A 19,935-nucleotide genomic window follows, 5' to 3' on the forward strand; every position below is an offset into this window, starting at 1 on the left:
AAACAAAGCATGTGGGGGCACGGGCACTTTTTTCCCTAGCAGATTCCTGCTTCCAGTGGCCTGATTTTGGTAGTGGCAGCAGGGGAATATAATGGGGGCTGCAGAATTGGCCATGGGGGTCACTTCTGGCCTAGGGATTAACACTTGTAGCCTAATTCTTTGAAAACCGTAACAAGGCTAAATATATATATACAAAACCAATTCAGAAACAACTTCCTGCTTCACAATTTGTAATGCTGAACCAGAATGTGGGTATCCATGAATTGTACGTTTCCATTTTTATAAAAATGAAAAGAACCCTTTTTTTTAATAACAGAAAGTAGAATAAATGAAGCCCTAAGTGAATATTAATGTTAGTCAATCAAAGCAATGCCGTGCTGCCAAAGAATACTGATACAGGGTTGTTGTAAGGATGTGAAAAACACTGGGAAAACTCTAAAAAGTGATCGCATTGCTTCTGAATGGTTCGTTGTTGTTCTGTTGAAAGGGCCGCGTCTTTTGGGGGCTGCATGAGCAGAAGTATCAGAACTGACCTCTGGACACGGTAACAGCCTCTGACATGGCGTGTGTGTCCTTGGTTTGGGGCTGCCAAGCCTTGAGACCAATTGGAAACCACTCAAAGGACAACTACAAAGATGATTAACAGGTCTGGAAGGGATCATCCTTTGAGGAAAGGCAGATGAAATTCAGCCTAGGGGTGCAAGTGTGTGTGTGTGTGTGTGTGTGTGGATTTGGAAAGAAGGAATGTTGGGAGTTATGAAATATTTAAAAGAATGTCATGGGGGGGAAGGAGAACTATCGTTTACCATAGCCACTTGGGATCACAGGACACAGAGCCTGGGGGTTTAAATGACAAGATGATGTGTTTGGGAGGATAAGTGTTGTATGCGCGTTGTGGGGACCTTCTTCACTGAAGAGCGGTTCAAGAATGGAGCAGGCTGTTTAGGGGAAATGTAGAACTGCCTCCCTCATAGCCAGGGTCGCATAAAAGCCCCCCTAGGCAGGGCTGGGTCTGGGTCTGGGTCTCACGATTCTGCAAGAGTGCAGGACAAGGAGCAAAATATGGGACTAGATCCAGGTTTCATCTTCCTGAGAACCGCAGCGGTCAGTGTTTTTTAAAACCCAAGTCGTTAGTCCTTATGGTTGTGAAATACATGCGCGATACCTCCAAGGCCATTGTGGGTGGGTGAACATTATTCACAAGGCTGGGGCTTTAGAGGCTTGAATAGCACTGGCTGCCGGACCTGGTCCAGCCCAATTCAAAGTGCTGGTATTAACATTCAAAGCCCTAAACTCCTCCCATATGTACCTGCCCAGAGCCTAAGATTATTTTCAGGGGTCCTTCTCCAGGCACCCATACCAGAGGAGGTGAGGTGGGTGGCTACCAGGAAGAGGGCCTTTTCTACTGTGGCACCTCGGCTGCGGAATGAGCTCCCTAGAGAGGTTTGCCTGGTGTTTACTTTGTATTCCTTTCGGTGCCAAGTGAAGATCTTTTTATTTTCACATTATTTTAGCATCCTAGTCTTTTAGTTCTGTATTTTAAATCCGTATTTTAAATCTCTGCATTGCTGCTGAGTTTTATTCTGGTTGTACTTTTATATTGTGGTTTTAAGCTTCCATATTTTATATTTAATGCTGTACCTTGTGGTTTTGATTTTTGTGAACTGTTTTGGCTATTCGGCGGTAAAGAAAAGTAAGTAAATAAATAAATAGCTCCTTACCACCCACCTCGTCTCTAGCAAAGGTAGGAATACACACACACAGGTTTCAATGGGAACCAAGCCAGGTTTCAATGGGAACCTGCCTAACGCTTTCAGTAGAACTTAAGTTCAACCAACTTAGTCTGGAACCAGTAAATCTTTGGAGCAGCACCAAAAAGAATCCTGGATTCACATTCTACCTCGGGGTCTACTGCAGGTCAAAGATTTGGAATCAGATTTCCCATCTGAAACTCAAGAACTAGTTTGGGGAGAGGTTAATACATGCGCGCACACACACACACACACTCATTGATATGTGAGTCCAAAATCATCACTGGATTCAGTCACATCATGTTTACATTGCCCTACTGCTTATCCTGGACAACTTCATTTACTCATTCCAGATCGTTATATGTTGCAATCAGGGTGTTTCCCAACATGCATAAAACATCAAAATCATATTAATTCTAATTAGAAATCAAACAATAATCTATGATTTGCGCAGGGTGCAACTGAGGGTTCTTCTGTTTTAATAGATTTATACATGTGGGGATTTGAGGCAGGTACAATGTTGGACTGGAGAGACACAGGCTGAAATCCACACTCAGCCAATCACTCCCTCTCATCCTAACCTACCTCAGATGATGAAATGTCAGGGGGACCATCTATGTCACCGTGAGCTCTTTGGTGCAAAGAAGAGACGGAGGAAGAGGCGGTGGAGGAGGCTGCTGGGGAACCGGCCGCGTCCTTGCCGCCGCCGCCGCCTCCCCGCCGGCCTCCTGCTGCCGGGGTAAGAGCCACTGGCTCTTACCCTGGCAGCAGGAGGCCGGCGGGGAGGCGGCGGCGGCGGCAAGGACGCAGCTGGTTCCCCAGCTGCTTCCTCCACCGCCTCTTCCTCCGTCTCTTCTTTCTCAATCTACACCATCGTTTTGAGGACGCACTGGAGGTGCACGCAAGTGCCTTCAGTACGACGTGTAGATTCCCTCGTGGATTCAACATACTTAGCAGAGATGGATAGCGAGTAGGGCTGTGCTCCACTCCGTTCGTAGAAGAGGGAGCAGAGCAGCCCAATTCGCCTCCGCCTAAGGCGGAGCCGAATCACGTCAGGGGAGCTGTAGATCGAGATGAAGCAGATCGAGACAAAGCGAATCACTTTGCCTCGATCCAGAGCTCCGAACACAGGTAAGTGTGGCAGGACGGAGCTTACCTGGTGGTGGTGGCGGCGGCACAGTCCATGCGGTGATGGCGGCGGAGCCAGGTAAGGGGGCGGGGGGGCTTACCTGCCTCCATCGCAGTCCGGTGGTGGCTTCAATTGAGGCCCAGGCCTCAGTTGAAGCCGCCACCGGACCGCAACGGAGGCAGGTAAGGGGGGGGCTTACCTGGCTCCGCCACTGCCGCAGGTCATGCGGCAACAGAGCGGTGGAGCCAGATAAGGGGGCAGGGGGAGGGGGGCTTACCTGCCTCCATCGCGGTCTGGCACCGGCTTCAACTGAGGGCCAGGCCTCAAACCGGAAGAGCAGGCTGCTCAGCTGAAGCCGGCGCCAGACCGCGACAGAGGCAGGTAAGTGGGGAGGGGGACTTATTTGCCCCCATTTTGTCCCCCCTTCCCCACTTGCCTGCCGTGGAGGCAATTAAGTGGGGAAGGAGGGGCAAAATGGCGGGCGAATCTCGATCCAACCCTTCAGATCTCGCTCTGAGATCCGATCCAGAGCGGGTTTGGGGAAGGTTGGATCGACCCGAACCAGTTCGGGCCCGATCTGAAAGTTCCGGATTGGGCCACAAAGCGGTTTGTGGGGCTGGTGCACAGCCCTCATAGCTAGTTAATGCAATCAGAAGAATCATTTGCTAACAGTTTCCTTGGACCGTACCACTTCAAGCTAGAGGTGGGACTCACCTATAGATCAAATGCTTCATCTCATCTCCCTGGTGGTGGTGGTGGGGGTTTGGGGGGGGTTACATACAGGAAGGGTTCCCCCCCCATGGGGAGGAGCATTCAAACTTGCAATGCAATCCCACACACCCACACACCCCTGCAAACCTGGAGTATGAAGTGGTACGATCCTCATAAAACTTCACCCTTTGATTTAGCTAATTGTCTAAACTTGCCCTCTGGGGTCCAACTCAGCTGTGTTCTGTACAGCCCCTAGCACACATCCAACTTTTCGACACTAAGTAATTATAGGATTTTTTCTGTTTGGGAAAATCCCCCCTGCCTCTGCCATTATTATTATTATTATTATTAACATTTATGTACTGCCCCATAGCCAAAGCTCTCTGGGTAGTTTACAAAGATTAAAAGACTGAACATTAAAAATCAATATACAAAATTTAAAAACATAAAAACAGCTAACATTAAAAACAATTTTTAAACTCTCAGCCAGGCCAAAGACAGTTCTGGAGTCAGTTAAAACTCAACATATGCTGTTAAATGCCTGGGAGAAAGGAAACGTCTTGACCTGGTGCCAAAAAGATAACAATGTTGGCGCCGGGCGGGCCTCATCAGGGAGATCATTCTATAATTGGGGGGCCACCGCAGAGAAGGCCCTCTCCCTTGTTGCCGTCCTCCAAGCTTCCCTTGGAGTAGGCACCTAGAAGGGGACCTTAGATGTTGAGCGTGGTGTTCAGACACACCATTTTCATGTCAGAAAATGGTATTTAGAAATGAGTACAGAATTACTTTCTGGAAGCTGACTGGGTGAGGATGAACAGCATTTCTGCACATAACGAGACCTTTGAGGGGCTTGCAAAAGTTTATTATGCTCCCCAGGAAAGAGAAAGAAGGTGGCTTCCTTTTAGCAGGACAACTCCCATGACCGGAGAGGAGAGGAGAGCAGATATCGAGGCCAACATGGAAGTTGGGCTGCATGAGGCAGCAGCCTGAAATTGCGTGGTGAATCAGTCTAAGCAGTGCACAGGAGGCAGCGGGGGATCAGTGCCAAACACCTGGCACTTCAATGCGGGTAATCCACTATGGCTAAAGCAGTGGAGGCTGGTGGGTCCTCTTTTCTGGTGATTCATACGTGTCTGGCCAATGAGTGCAAAGACACTGGGATAGCCAACAAAACATAGGGCATTTCCACTGTATTTAAAATCAGAATGTACTTTGTTAAGAAATAGTACAATTAAATAACTTTAACCAATGGAAGCTGGTGATTCCAATGTCAGTGGGGTAGTGAACCCTCTCTGGCTTTCAGGCAGGACCAGACAGAACTCTAAAGGAGTTAAGGTCTGCCTGGTTCTGACTGAAAGCCGGGAGCAAAATTCACTGCCTCACTGACATCGGAGCCACCAGCCTCCACTGCTTAGCGTTATTTAATTGTACTATATATTAATGAAGTTCATTCTGATTTAAAATGCAATTGAAATGTGTAATGCTTTGGTGGCTATCTCAGTGTCTTTGCACTCATTGGTCAGACAGGGCGGACACTTATGAATCACCAGAAAAGAGGACATTGAACTGGATATGCGTGTGTGTGTGTGCTTATATGCAAATTTAGAAATAATTATCATTTAAGCATATCTCACCACCGTGTGGATAACTGTGACCAGGTTCACACTGTTGTGGATGGGCAACAGCTCTGATTGTTCTTTATCTTTCTTCTTCTTTAACTTTACCTTCAAACAGAGAACAGTCCTCTGGCAACCTTTCAAATAGAGGACTGTCCTCTACAAAACAGGACACATGGCCACCTACATGAACATTGGGAAGTGGCAGTCAGTTGATTTATTAGTGAGCAATTAGATCAAAGATTGCCCACTGACGTTTCCTTCTATCTCCACGGATAAAAGGGACTAGAAACCTAAAAATTAAAACTGGGTGCCTGGAATATCCTTATGGGCCAACGAGACCACATCACGCCAGTCCTTTCCCAGCTTCACTGGCTGCTAGTCCAGGTCCGGCCCGAATCAAAGTGCTGATATGAACATTTAAAGCCCTAAACGGCTTGGGGCCAGGTTATCTGAAGGAACACCTCCTCCCGTATATACCTGCCCGGACCCTAAGGTCATCCTCAGGGGCCCTTCTCCGTGAGCCCCTGCCAAAGAAAGTGAGGCAGGTGGCTACCAGGAGGAGGGCCTTCTCTGCTGTGGCACCCCGGCTGTGGAATGAGCTCCCTAAAGAGGTTCGCTTGGCACCTACATTATATGCCTTTAGATGCCGGGTGAAGACCTTTTTATTCTCCCAGCATTTTAACAGTCTATAAATAAATTTTAACTGGTGTTTTAAATTTGTAATTTTGCATTGTTGCTGTTTTTATCTGGTTGAGCTTTTATATTGTATTTTATATTATGGTTTTATACTGTTGTTTTATACTTTGAATGTTTTTAATTTTTGTGAACCACCCAGAGAGCTTCGGCTATTAGGCAGTATAGAAATGTAAGTAATAAATAAATGGGAATCAGACCTCGTCTGGCCATGGTCTTGGGCCTGAGAAGCTAGATAAATCTTTTAAAGCAAAGGCACTGCTTGGCCTTTGCTTTCTCTTTAGTCTTCACTAGTGATGCAGCTGAAATCCATAATTAGCTGGACAAAACTTGCACGATCGTAACGCTCACCTTTGAGCAAGTTTTGATCGCTGCCTTACAAATTCTGACAGTGGAGGCTGGTGGGTCGGATGTCAGGGGGGCAGTAAATCCGCTCCGGGTATCAGTCAGAACGCCAAAGGAACTCTCTAAGCTGCTTCCTACCTCCACGGATTTTAGAATAGATTGTGAGCTTCACAGCCTGCGCGGTCTGCATCTAAATTAAGGCATTTCTACACACGCACCGATTTTGTCAGATCGACCCAGATTAAATCGATGTCTTTGCCGCCACCGAGGCCCTGGCTCCATGAGGAGCGCTCAGCGACACCATCCGTCTCTCCTCCGTACTGAACTGGTCAAAGATAACCAGTAAACGTTATGAGGCCACGTGGAAACAGCCAATCCGGAAGGAGTACAGAAACATGGCAACGCAGGACGACATGATGCATTTTGCAACTCCAGTCTACGGCTCCCAAGAGGCAGCCTAGTTTGGGCGTGCGCAAAGGCGTGTAGAAGCAGAACGAGATCGCGAATGAAAGGAGAACTCTTGTCCAAGGTTACGTAAATGAAATTAGTTACTTGCCCAGAAAATAACAAAGTCACTGGGGATAAGTTCACCCATCACTAGTCTTCACTAGGCTCACGATCAGGCCCGTAGCTAGCAGAGAAGTTAAGGATGTAGAAAATACACAAATTTTAATATACACATAAAACAATAAACACTAAGCACTTAAAATACAGATTCAAAAGGATGTTACATTTTTAAAAAACTGCTTGATGATCAGAAGCAACTTGGGCCAAACGCGTTTCGACACTCGGTCTTCATCAGTATATATTACACGGAGCTAATATACACTCAAGAATTTCGTTAGACATGTGGGCTGACTTTAAAGTTCCCCAAATAGGGATAAAAACGTCACTCCCTTCAACAAAAAATACAGTGCATCAGCATTTGAGATAAGCCTTTGCTCACGTTGTTTTATGTGTGTATTAAAAATCTGTGTATTTTCTACATCCTTAACTTCTCTGCTAGCCACTGTACTACTTTGGTTAAGGTTAACACCAGTTGTTTCTGTCTGTTTGCTATCAGGCCCGGCCTGACTTGAGTGGCCACCTCAAGCACGCTACTGCCGCTGCCCTGGTTCTTTGTGGTGGGGGGGCTCCCCTCCTTCCTCCCTGCCCATGGCTTCCCCTCCCCCTCCCTGCTCACTTGCTCACCCGCCTGCCCAACAGCAGCTCCCCCTTCCTGCTCGCCCATCCGCCTGCTCGTGCACCAGCTCCCTCACCTCCCTTGGCCAGAAGTCTCACGATATTTCGGCAGAGTCCCTGAGATTTTCAGGAGCCCCATGGCTGGGGCAGAAGGCAGGAGCAGCCAGACAAGGCAGGGAGGAGGAGGAGCCGCCCCGCCACAACGCGGCCATAAGCTTTGGCCAACTGGCCAAGCAGGCAAGGAGGGAGGGAGGTGGCAGGAGGGCAGGAAAAAGAGGCAGGCGCTTCAGGTGGGGAGAACGACGCCATCCACTGCTCTCCCCACTCTGTGCTACCTGATGCGCCTGCCTCGGCCTGCTTCGTTGTAGGGCCGGCCCTCATTGCTATTATCTATTTTGCTTGACACCCTCCCAATTAAGAGTGGCCCAAAGAGAGTGTGCCTGAATAGTGTTTAAAAAAAACCTTCAATGCTGTGACAAACCAGCATGCCTGTGCCTCCAACTCTGGAAAGTAGGAGCCAGACTCCAAGGCACCCTTAGTCTATATTCCTCAGAGATAGGTTGCCTCTACCCATGTATTATTAATTAAATAATAATATTATTACTTAATAGTTCATCACTCATGACCTAAACACATGGGAATGCAGGTTTATGGCATTTAGGGTTCGTTCTAGATGAATGCAGAATGCAAATGTGCAACCTTTTCCCATAGTTTTGGAAGTATGTGCTTGCACCATTGATTTATCTATCGTTCTTTCACAGAACGTCTTGCATTTAATTGTACTGGATGTTACCACACCTGGTTGTACTGTCAAGACATGAAACTACCCGTACACTGTGCTCAACATTTAAGGTCCTCCTCCGAGTGCCTACTCCGAGGGAAGCTCGGAGGGTGGCAACAAGAGGGCCTTTTCGGTGGTGGCCCCCCGACTGTGGAATGATCTCCCCAATGAGACTCACCTGGCACCATCACTGTTATCTTTCAGGCGCCAGGTCAAGACTTTTCTCTTCTCCCAGGCATTTAATAGCATTTAACAACGCTAAGTTTGTTTTTAATGGACCCCAGAACTGCTGTTTTTAAATGGATAATGTTGTTTTTATATTGTTGTCTGTATGTTTCTGATGGTTTTTAAAAAAATTGTATACTTTTTTTAATGTTTACTGTTTTTAACTGTTGCAAACCGCCCAGCGAGCTTCGGCTGTGGGGTGGTATATAAATGAAATAAATAAATAAATGGTCCTATGTCAACTTGTGACCTTGTGCTTTCACTTGCCACCACTAATTTAGTTTGGTGTACGTGTACCTGCATTTTAGCACATAACGCGTATTCTTATCCTGAGTTTCTTCTGTCCTTTGCAACAATTGCTGGTGGCGCCTTCCCATTTGCAATGCAATCCCAGCCACCACTGCAAACCTGAAGTCTGAAGTGGTACAGTCCTCATAAAACTTCACCCCCCTGATTCAGCTAGTTTACTTTGCTGTGCATGTACCTACACGTTAGCATATTCTTATCCTGAGTTTCTTCTGCACTTTGCATCAATTGTGGCTCCGTTGATTCATTTGGTGGAGAGCAGCCAAGCCATAACTTTAGTTATGCCACAGTATTTATAGATGTTTAAAAAAATTCAACAGTGGCTTGGTGTCTTTGCCCAAGTTATCTGGACAAAAAGAGACTGAAGGGCCATCTGACCACTGTATCACATTTATCACTTATTGGTTGAAGGGGCACCGGGGGGCGGGGGGGCTCATGGCCCCCACAATATTCTCAAGCCGGCGCTGCATATTGTGATGGGAAAGAGGTGAGATTCTATTCAAGGTGCCTGAACATTTTAAACTCCTAGTCTTAGCACAACAGCCTATGCACTGAGGACATAGTGCTGAATGAATAGAGCTCCCAGAAAGGAGTGTAGGGTCTTCTTAAGAAAGGCAGGGTCCCCAAAACCCACACGCCCAGACTGGCCACAGCCCTGAAGATAGAGCTGCATTGGTTAAACACAACTAATCATACTCAAAGGGGAACTACAGACACGGCAAAAGCAGCTCTGGGAGATGGGAACTTGTACCCTACCCAGAGAATATCTCTGTCCACGTAACGTTGAACACTATGCAAGACCTTGAACATTACAGGCCTGTTCAGACAACACACTAAGCCATGGTTAGGCCGCTAACCCTTTTGCAGCAAACAGCCCAGAGCATTTTGTGAACCGCCCAGAGAGCTTTGGCTATTGGGCGGTATAAAAATGTAATAAATAAATAAATAAAATAAATAAATAAACAGTTAGTGAATGTGTTTAAACTGTGGTTATGTAGGTTAGGAATGATTCACACGCCACGCTAAATCATGGTTCACATGACATGCTAAGCCATAGTGGTTAGCTCAAAATGCTTAACCACCGTGGCTTAGCGTGTCATCTGAATAGGGTCAATGTGTAGAGATGTAATGTAGTGACCAAGAGACCGAGCTATGAATCAGGAAGTCCCTGGTTCAAATCTCGCCTCTGCCATCAACTTACTACATGGTCTGAGGTAAGACATTCCCTCTCAGCCTCAGTTCCTCGCTGTGTAAGATGGGGATGCTAATAACAGCCTACCTTGCAGGGTTGTTGTAAGAATTATAATTAGATCATGTGTGTGAACCACTTGGAACACTTGAAAGCACCATTCAAATATTAAGTAACACTAATTTTCGGTGGGTGGACCAGGTGTTAACATCTGGCTATTTTTCAAAGGCTTGGCAATCAGAACCACTATGGATATTGAATGTCTAAAGCAGCCGTTCCCAACCTGGTGCCTTGCATATGTGTTGGACTACAACTCCCATTATTCTGAGCCAGCATAGGAGTTGTAGTCCAACACATATGGAGGGCACTAGGTTGGGGAAGACTGCCTTAGGGTGCAATCCTATGCGTAATTAGAAAGAAAAAATGTCCTGCAACTCCCAGCATTCTCCAGGTAGCAAGAACTGAAATTCTTTTTCTTTCTAAACATGCATAAGATTGCACATTTAGAGGATTTAGTTGCATAAACAGCGACTGCACAAGCGAACCTGAACATTATGTTTTCACAATTGCATCCTTAAAACGGAGTCAGTGGCAGAGGTAAACCATCTGTATTTTATGTATGGAAGCAAAGACATGATGCCTTGCTTTTTTTCATTTTCTGCAAAATGTTTTCAATAAAAATCTAATCTACTGTCTATTTTATTTATTTTATTTATTTATTTATCATATTTATACCCCGCTCCTCAGCCAAAAAAGGCTCTCAGAGCGGCTTACACTTAGCAAAAAAAGTCTAGTAGCCACCAATTCTTTTTCTAAAATTAATGTTATTGATTTTAACAAATAAAACATTAATAAACAATTAATAAACAATAAGACAACTTGAGAATACCTTGACTACCATCTGTCATCAATCTCCTACACTGCGACGCCTCACCTATATTCTAGTCATTCATCCTACTCCATTCATATCCTATTATCCAAATAAATCTTTCCATAATTGATCTCTGATGGTTTTAATGTTTTCTTGTGCCTAATCATAGCTGCCAATTCTTTAAAGGAGCAATTTATGCTAGCAGCCATCCCAATACCCAGTGGCAAGGACTTCCACAGATTCAGTGCACAAATGGCTCACTGATATATTTCCTTCTTATTTGGCTTAAACTTGCTGCCCGTCCATTTCAGTGGACCGCTGTAAACGTTTGTATGCTTAGTAGGAAACATTGTAGCCTTCAGTACCTTGAACTTTTAAAACTTGTCCTGTCTCTCCTGTTATATTATTATTATTATTATTATTATTTATTTATTTATTTATTTATTTATTTATTTATTTATTTATATAGTACCATCAATGTACATGGTGCTGTACAGAGTAAAACAGTAAGCTGTGGGTCTATAACTACTTAAAAATGAAATCCTATGCATGTTTAGGCAAAGTCCTACAACTCCCAGCATTGCTGGCTGGGGAATGCTGGAAATTATAGGACTTTTTTCCTGTCAACACATGCATAAGATTGCTCCCTAAGACTTTCTCCATAATAACAATTATTATGCACATCCTCTGTTTTAATTCCTTTTTCTGTCCCCTTCTCTTGCTACTATTTTCCAGATCCATTCATTCGATGTGGCTAAGATCCAGCACCTAATTTGGTATACAAGTCTAGCATGCCATCCTGACCTGAGATCAGTGTTGGAAGCCCATAAACATTTCGCTGGGAGCAAGCCCTATCAAACATAGTAGAACTTACTTCTGAGTAGACATGCATGGGATTAAATCCATACTGGACTGAGGCCCTTATGTGCAACTTATTTTGACAAGTCGCTTAGGACCAATGTACTTTAAAGGAGCAGAACTCTGTCGAATACAGTATGTACTAACAGAACTTCGGCGAAAATTGGTATATAAATATTTTTAATAAAGAATGCCTATTTTCACATATGCCAAAGGCAGGAGAAAAAGTGAAAAGGAACCATGTTTACACAGTGATACAATCCTTCTTGCCAATCTAAATTTTGATTCACATTGCAAACTCCAGAAAATCAAAAGCTGACAAAATGCATCAACATACTTGGTGCATTACAGATGTTCAGCTATTATTACGTATAATGTACTTGCAACAGTTCCAGTAGCATTGGAATCCTTTCTTTTTTGTTGTCGCAAGTTTCATAATCTGGCAAGCCCTAAGCATGACTAATTTGTACTGCCCGCGTGCAAGTTATTTTTAAAACATGGTGTAAATGGACAAATATTGCTTCCATCATTTTTTTTAATTTTTATTTTTGGTTTAATGGTACCACTTATGCATCTTAGGGCACAATCTTATGTGATGCTGGCAGGGAAATGCTGGGAGTTATAGGACTTTTTCCTGTCTAAACTGGCATAGGATTGCTCCCTTATATTGCAAATTTAAATTGCAAACTCAGCCCTTTACATATACACTCCTGAGTTGCTTCTTTTAAAGAGTCACACGTCTGACAGCTGTGCAAAAGCTACCAAATATGAACCTTGTGTGGTTAACCTCTTGTGGGTGTCTGACTTTTAGCCATCCTGACCAGTTTCAATTAATATTTCCACATTATGGGATTCTCAGTTGTTCCTATCAAGCAAACAAGAAGAAGAAAAAGATGGATTTGATTCCGAATAGCACTTCTCAGTCAGAAGTTCTGAGGCAATTCACAGGCACGTAAATGAAAAATAAAATAAAATAACGACACCAACCACAATGAAGCTATTTGGAAGCATTGCCTTCCCACGCATTCTCAGCCATCCCATTTACTGCCCCACCTATTCCCTGGGGAAAAGTACAGACATTTCTTTTCTCATTTGATGCTACACCAAATTTAGGGTGGGGATGGTTTGAGTTCGGTTTCTTTCTTCCTTTCTTTTTAAAGTTAGGAAATAAATCCATCTAAAACAAAGGCCAGAGTCATTTTGATAATGTACTTTGCATAGAAGAAGCAATTGTAAAGGAGGGGTGTTGGAAAAGAAAGAAAAAATCCTATGTATTCAGTTATCATTTATTTATTTATTATTGCATTGATATCCCACCTTTTTTTTTCCTCCAAGGAACCCAAGGCAGTGTGTACATAATCCTCCTCTTCTCCATTTTATCCTCACAACAACAACCCTGTGAGGTAGGCTGGGCTGAGAGTCTGTGACTAGCCCAAAATCACCCAGTGGCCAAGTGGGGAGTAGAACCCGGATCTCCCAACTCCCAGACCAACACTTTAGCCACTACACCACACTGGCTCTCAAAAATAAATAAACGGGAATAGATGGAGATGCAGCTTGACTTTGACTGCAGGAGAGCCTGAAACAGAGCCAGAAGCCTCAATCCAGGGAAGGGCAAGTTGTACTGTGCAGCCCAACCCAAAGCTTGCTCAGAAGTAAGTCCTGTGACAGTCAAGTTATAAACTTGGGACTTTTCTTAATCACATTTATTTGATTTGAATGATTCCTAACTTTCAAGTAAAGGCACATCATGTCCTGCAGTCTTATGAAGGGAATAATCTCTCACTGAAGTCAGTGTGGCTTACTCTCGAGTAAACAGGCATAGTATATAGATCCAGGTCCTCTCATCCAATCAGTGGAGTTGGTGTCAAGGAGAGTTGATGTTTCTTTTCCTAGATTGGGGTCTGTGTATTTTGGGGGATATTCCGAGTAGACCATGACCAGATAAAAGTTCACAGAAAGAAAGATCTGGAATCCTACAACTCAGCCTTCCCCAACCTGGTGCCTTCTAAAGCTGTTGGACTACAACTCCCATCATCCCCAGCAAGCAGAGATTTAGGCTGCCACAGTGACACACCTGGGAGTAACCCCCATTGAACTCAATAGGACTCAATTTTGAGCAGACATAGATAGGATCATGCTGTAAGTCTGCAACCCTAGGCACACTTACTTGGAAGCAAGCCCCATTGAACTTAATGGGACATCCTCTGAATCAACAGAGGACAAAGTGATGGGTGGGTGAACCCGGGAGGGTGGGATAGGGTGACCAAATGCGAAGGAGGACAGGGCTCTGGTATCCTGCCCTCTTTTTTATTTGGTTACTCTAGTATAGCTCCTGCAGCTTTAACAGTTGTGATGAAGAGGAAATTTCACCAGGTGCTGCAGGCATACAAATGACACCTGCTGAAATTCCCTTTTCTATACAACTGTTAAAGATACTGGAGCCCCGTCCTCGTTTCCATAGGGTCACCCTAGGAGGCATTTTACCCTGTTCTCCCTCCAGCAGGAAGAGCCCGAAAAGCAACCTACAACAGCACGCTAAAGACCCGGCATAATTTAGCTTCGCTCGTCTTGCGGCTGCTGCTGCTCCTGCTGTCTCCATTATACACACTTTGGATCAATTTCACCGTATGTTTAAATCCGTTCCACTTCGACCATTTCCTCTGGTTTGTGTGATCATTTTTAACTGATTCATCCCGCAGAAGCACAGGGGGGGGGGGAACCCATTGAAATCCGTGGGACTTACTTCTGAGTAAGTGTGCATGGGATTGGGCTGTCAGTCTAATGTGGGGCTACCACGAGTGGTCAATTTCACCAGGAATAGGGTGACCATATGGAAAAGAGGACTGGGCTCCAGTATATTTAACAGTTGTATAGAAGAGGGAATTTCAACAGGTGTCATTTGCATATGTGCTGCAATTGGTGAAATTCCCTCTTCATCACAACAATTAAAGCTGCAGGAGCCCTGCCCTCTTTTGCATCTGGTCACTCTAGTATAGCTCCTGCAGCTTTAACTGCTGTAATGAAGATGGAATTTCACCAGGTGCTGCATGCAAATAGTGTATTTGAAATAGTGATTTTTATAAATTTATATGTAAACCCATTTAGAGATATTATATTAAGTGGTATGATGTAGTATTAATAAGTAAATAATAAATCATAAATCATAAATAATAAATAGCCTTTCTCAAGCTGTGTAGGACAACAAGTCCCATCATCCCATCAGCCAGGCTGGCTGGGGATGATAGAGGCTGTAATCCAACACAGCTGAAGGCTGCCATGTTGAAGGAAGACAACTGCAGTCACACGTTTATTTGCCTTGCTTGCACCAGTTCCTGAGGCTTAAGAAACCGCCTGGCTTGTGATGGTTCTAGAACTCTCCTTCTTGGGGTCTTTCTGGGGGGTTCTGAATTGAATGGCCTAAGATAGGGTGGAGGGAATTTTTGGCCCTCCAGAGATCATCATCATCCCTGACCATTGGCCATGCTAACTAGTGCTGGTGTCAGGTATACTTTAAGACAGATTCCTGCATTGAGTAGGGGGTTGGACTTGATGGCCTTGTAGGCCCCTTCCAACTCTACTATTCTATGATTCCATGAGTCCAACGACCCCTGGAGGCCAGAGGTTCCCTGCAGCTCTGACCTAAGTAAACAACACAGTTTCTTTCTGGATTGGAAGAAAAAGGGTTGGTTTTGACCCTGATGGGAGAAGACGAATGAAATGGAGTTTGCCTGGAGACACATTTAAACTCACACTCAATTCCATGGCTTTGGTTGAAGACCTCTGGTGGGCAACACCCTTCTGCGAATGAAGGTTTCCCTTCATTCGCTGGTTTCCCCTTCTCCCAAAGATTATCTATTTCTCACCAATGCATTGTCTTTTCTTCCATTTGAATTGGTCTCTAGAGATCTAGGCCTGAATAAGCAGAATTAATGGAATGGCATGCTTGGAAGAGGCCTAGCATCTGCTCCGGAGCAGCCCAAATACATTTGACAGAAAGGGAGGGCTGCAAAAATTAATTGCTTAAAGGCACAATCCTATGCATATGTAGACAAAGAAAAAGCCCTACATTCTCAGGATTCCCCAGCTAACACTAGGGTGACCATATGAAAAAGAGGACAGGGCTCTTGTATCTTTAACAATTGCATAGAAAAGGGAATTTCAGCAGGTGTCATTTGTATTTATGGAGAACCTGATGAAATTCCGTCTTCATCACAACAGTTAAAGGTGCAGGAGCTATACTAGAGTGACCAGATTTAAAAGAGGGCAGGGCACCTGCAGCTTTAACTGTTGTGATGAAGAGGAAATTTCACCAGGTTCCCCATATATGCAAATGACACCTGCTGAAATTTCCTTTTCAAGACAACTGTTAAAGATACAGGTGCCCTGTCTTCCTTTTCATATGGTCACCCTAGCTAACACAGCTGCCTAGACATGCATAGGATTGTGCCCTAAATGAATCAATGACCCCCCACCCCCCAATCCCCACTTTTGATTGACTAAAAAGGTGCCCTAATGAATTGGGCAGTGGGTCATTTAAAAAAAAATACAGCCATTTATAAACATGGCATCATTCCTGCTTCTCTCTCCCTCACATAAGGGGGAGGGATGTTTCTTCTAAAAACTACTCACCAGGAGGCTTCACTGCACACATGTGCAAAGTAAGCTTCAGAGCTATTGGGTTGGATCAAGATTCAGCAATATTTAGAGTAGACCTATTGGAATCCATGGGACTAGTTGAGCTAGTAACATGTAAGTCACTTCCTATGGATTTTAATAGTTCTGGTTTAGGTATGGTTAGTCCGGATCCTACAGACCTACTTTGAGGACACTAGGCTATTTAACTGGGTGGGGTGAATATGAGAACATGAGAACAGCCCTGCTAGATCAGACAAAGGGTCCATCTAGCCCAGCATTCTGTTCACACAGTAGCCTACCAGCTGCCCACAGAGAATCTGCATGAAGGATGTGAGTGCAACAGCACCCTCCCACCCATGTTCCCCAGCAACTGGTGCACATAGGCTTACCATGTCTAATACTGGAGGTAGCACATAGCCATCAGGACTAGTAGCCTTTGATAGCCTCCTCCTCCAAGAATTTATCCACCCCCCTTTTAAAGCCATCCAAATTGGTGGCCATCACCACACCAATTTGAGGTAGAGAATTCCATAGTACTGTATGAGGAAGTATTTCATTTTATCTGTCCTGAATCTCCCACCAATTAGCTTCAAGGGATGTCCCCATTGGGTTCTAATATTATGAAAGAAATGGTGGTCATCACTACATGTTGTGGAAGTGAATCATAGTTTAACTATGACCTGTGTGAAGTATGTATTTTTTCTGTCCTGAATTGAATACCTGGTTGCTGTTGATGATGAGGAGCTTGCTGGAAAAAAGAGGTGGCAACCCTAATTTACCCCTCAAATTCGGATGGATACCCAGGGATTCAAGCCCAGTAAGAGCTAAGCTCTTAAAGTCCTGAGCCTGGATGGACAAATGTGTAAGTTTCAGTTTCTCCCACATTCAATTTTTTTTTTAAAAAAAATCTCCAGTTCTTTCAACAGCAAATATGAAGAAATTTGCAACCTATTGTAAATTCTCATCAAAAACTACCTGAAATGACATTCTCAGCTATCCCTAGCTTTGCAGCGGATGTGAGATTTGAACCGATCAAGGACTTCCCAGCTTGCTCTTTTAACCATGATACACCAGGGGTCAGCAACTTGTGAAGCTTTGCCCTACAATGCCTATCATCCCAGGGCAGCACACTTGATGGAGATGGAACATGGGAGTTGTAGTCAAAAACAACTGAAAGACCATAAGTCAATACCATCAGCTGCTCCATCGTCTACTAGGGAATTTAGGGTGACAACCTGCCAGAAACTGGCCTTCTTGTGGCACTTTCCCTCCCAAATCCAATCCCCCCCCCCAGATCTTTCAAAAGCTGGCAAAGATCTCCTTATTTTGGACAGCTGGAGGACAGAAAGTAGATTTAGCATGATGTCTCCATTTCTGATGGCAAGAATAGTGCAGTTTTGTTCTCTTTCTTTCTTTCTTTCTTTCTTTCTCAATGTTACAGTCATTTCAATCTACTGGTTGAATTTTACACTATTGATTGTATCACAAAGCTGCCTTGGAGGCTTTTTGGAAGATTGAATGGTGAGACAAATTATAAGTAAATAAATAAATACATAAAAACAAAGGAAGGTTTGTTTTTATTGTACTTTTATTGTAATGTGATTACTATTTTCACATTGCAAGCCACGTATTGGGCAGCATATAAATAATTTAAATAAATAAAATACGTTTTATTAAAAGGGAAAGTAATACCATCAGTTTATTCTTAATGATAGGAGTGTTGTAAAAGTAACAGACTTCTGATGGCACACTCCTGTGGTCCCTGATCTTCTACTCTCACCTTTTGTTTTTATAGCTGTGTGTGTGTGTTATAGAAGAGTTGTTCGGAGGTGTTTATTTACCCACTTCAGGTCTGTTTTGATGAGATTTCAATGGGAATACTAACTTCTCTCTCCCCCCCCCCCCTGCATTTCCCCTCCCTAACCCCCACTGTTCCAGCACCCTAGAAACAGCAGGCATCACCAGTCTTTCATGGAATATTAAACATTCCGGCCTCCATGACACAGGGATGCTGCGTTCTGGCTCCCTGCCCATTTGCTAGAAATTAATAGGTGGAGAACAGTTGGTGCTTATCTCAGGACATTTGAGAAATGAAAAGCTCATTGGTTTTCATTGTGAGCTTTCTAGTCAAGAGAAGAGAACTTCCAAATCCCCACCACCACAGAACAAACACCACAGCTGAAAATATTCCATCTTTGCCTCTCTCTCTTCCCCCTTTTCTTTTGTCCTTTGGGCAACCTAACTTTATGCATGTCTACTCAGAAAGTTCCCACTGTTGTTCGGTGGGGTTTGCTCCCAGGGAAAGCTAAAAATAATCAAGAGTCCAATCCTGGTTCCATGGAATCACAAAACTTGATCCAGCTAGAGCAGCCTTCTCTAGCCTGGTGCCCTCCAGATGTGTTGGACTACAAATCCCATCATTCCCAGCCAACAAGGGAATGGCGGGAGTTGTAATCCAACACATCTGGAGGGCTCCAGGTTAGGGAAGGCTGAGATAGAGGATAGGCAACCTGGTGCCTTCCAGATGTTGTTGGACATTATAGGAATGGTAGTCCAATTATCTGCCATGCTGATTGGGAGGATTTGCAGTCCAACACATCTGGAAGGCACCAACTTGGGGAAGGCTTGAAATTTATCTAACTTCAGCAGGTGGGTCAGGGGCCCACTGAATCATAGACTGACCAGAGGTGGATTGCAACAGCAGCAATTACCACCAGGCGCATATAAGGTAAGAGATTATGACATAAGCCCCCAAATGCATGCTTCACCTAAAGGCGGCTCCCAAATCTGAAACGGTTGAAAAGACTGCACTTGATGCTGACCTGGTTGGCATGATTAAACAACCCATGGGTTGCTTGGGAACACATGGGACTGAGCATGCTGGCTCCTCACTGCTCGATGGCTTCCAGTGCGCTAAACATCCCAGAGACACTCCATCCCTGGGCTGTTCTCTGTGACGTGTGAACCTGGAAATCTGAGTAGTTGAGGGAGAAAGAAGCTAGACTTAGAACCCATGGTTTGTTCTTGGGTTACAATTCTGGGTTGTTCCTCCCCTAAGAAACCAGAGTTCTGAATTTGCATATCACAGAGAACAACTCAGGGATAGGGCATCCCCGGATCGTTTAGCGCACCTGCACCGGAAATGGTTGAGTGGTAAGGAGCCTGCATGCTCAACCCCAGTTAACAAATGGTGGGTTGTTTCATCTTGTGAACTGCGACACTGAGCGGCATGCATTTGGACAATGATTTTTGACCATGCCTGCAAGGTGCTGTACAGAAGGCAGTAGTTTTCTCCCTTCCGCTCTCTCCCTCTTTCACACACACACAGCTACTAACTCATTTTACACATCCGCAGCTCTCAGAAATCACTTTAAGCCTACAGCGAATTCTATGATTTGGAGCTAAACAGGCCTTTGCACGGCCGGACTGAAGGGTTGTTTGGTGAATCTTATCTTCCTTTTAATTCATCAGAGACGGCCATTCAGATAAAGGTTAGGAAAACCCTGCACAGATGAGCCGGGATGACTGAAGAGATTTGCTCCCTCCGCCCTGCTTCGCTCCCTCTCCCAAATTGCTTTGCTCCTGCACGAACTGGGGCGCATTTAGATGTGACGGGAGGGGGGGAGCAGTACATTAA

General features: G+C 44.6%; 1 protein-coding gene across 2 annotated transcripts in view; it reads right to left on the reverse strand.

The window, feature by feature from the left end:
- TFAP2E (transcription factor AP-2 epsilon) overlaps positions 1-19,935 on the reverse strand; it is a 97,276-nt gene that overhangs the window by 63,376 nt on the left and 13,965 nt on the right. The window lies entirely within an intron of this gene.

This window comes from Elgaria multicarinata, chromosome 13, assembly GCF_023053635.1.
Source record: "Elgaria multicarinata webbii isolate HBS135686 ecotype San Diego chromosome 13, rElgMul1.1.pri, whole genome shotgun sequence".
NCBI lineage: Eukaryota > Metazoa > Chordata > Lepidosauria > Squamata > Anguidae > Elgaria > Elgaria multicarinata.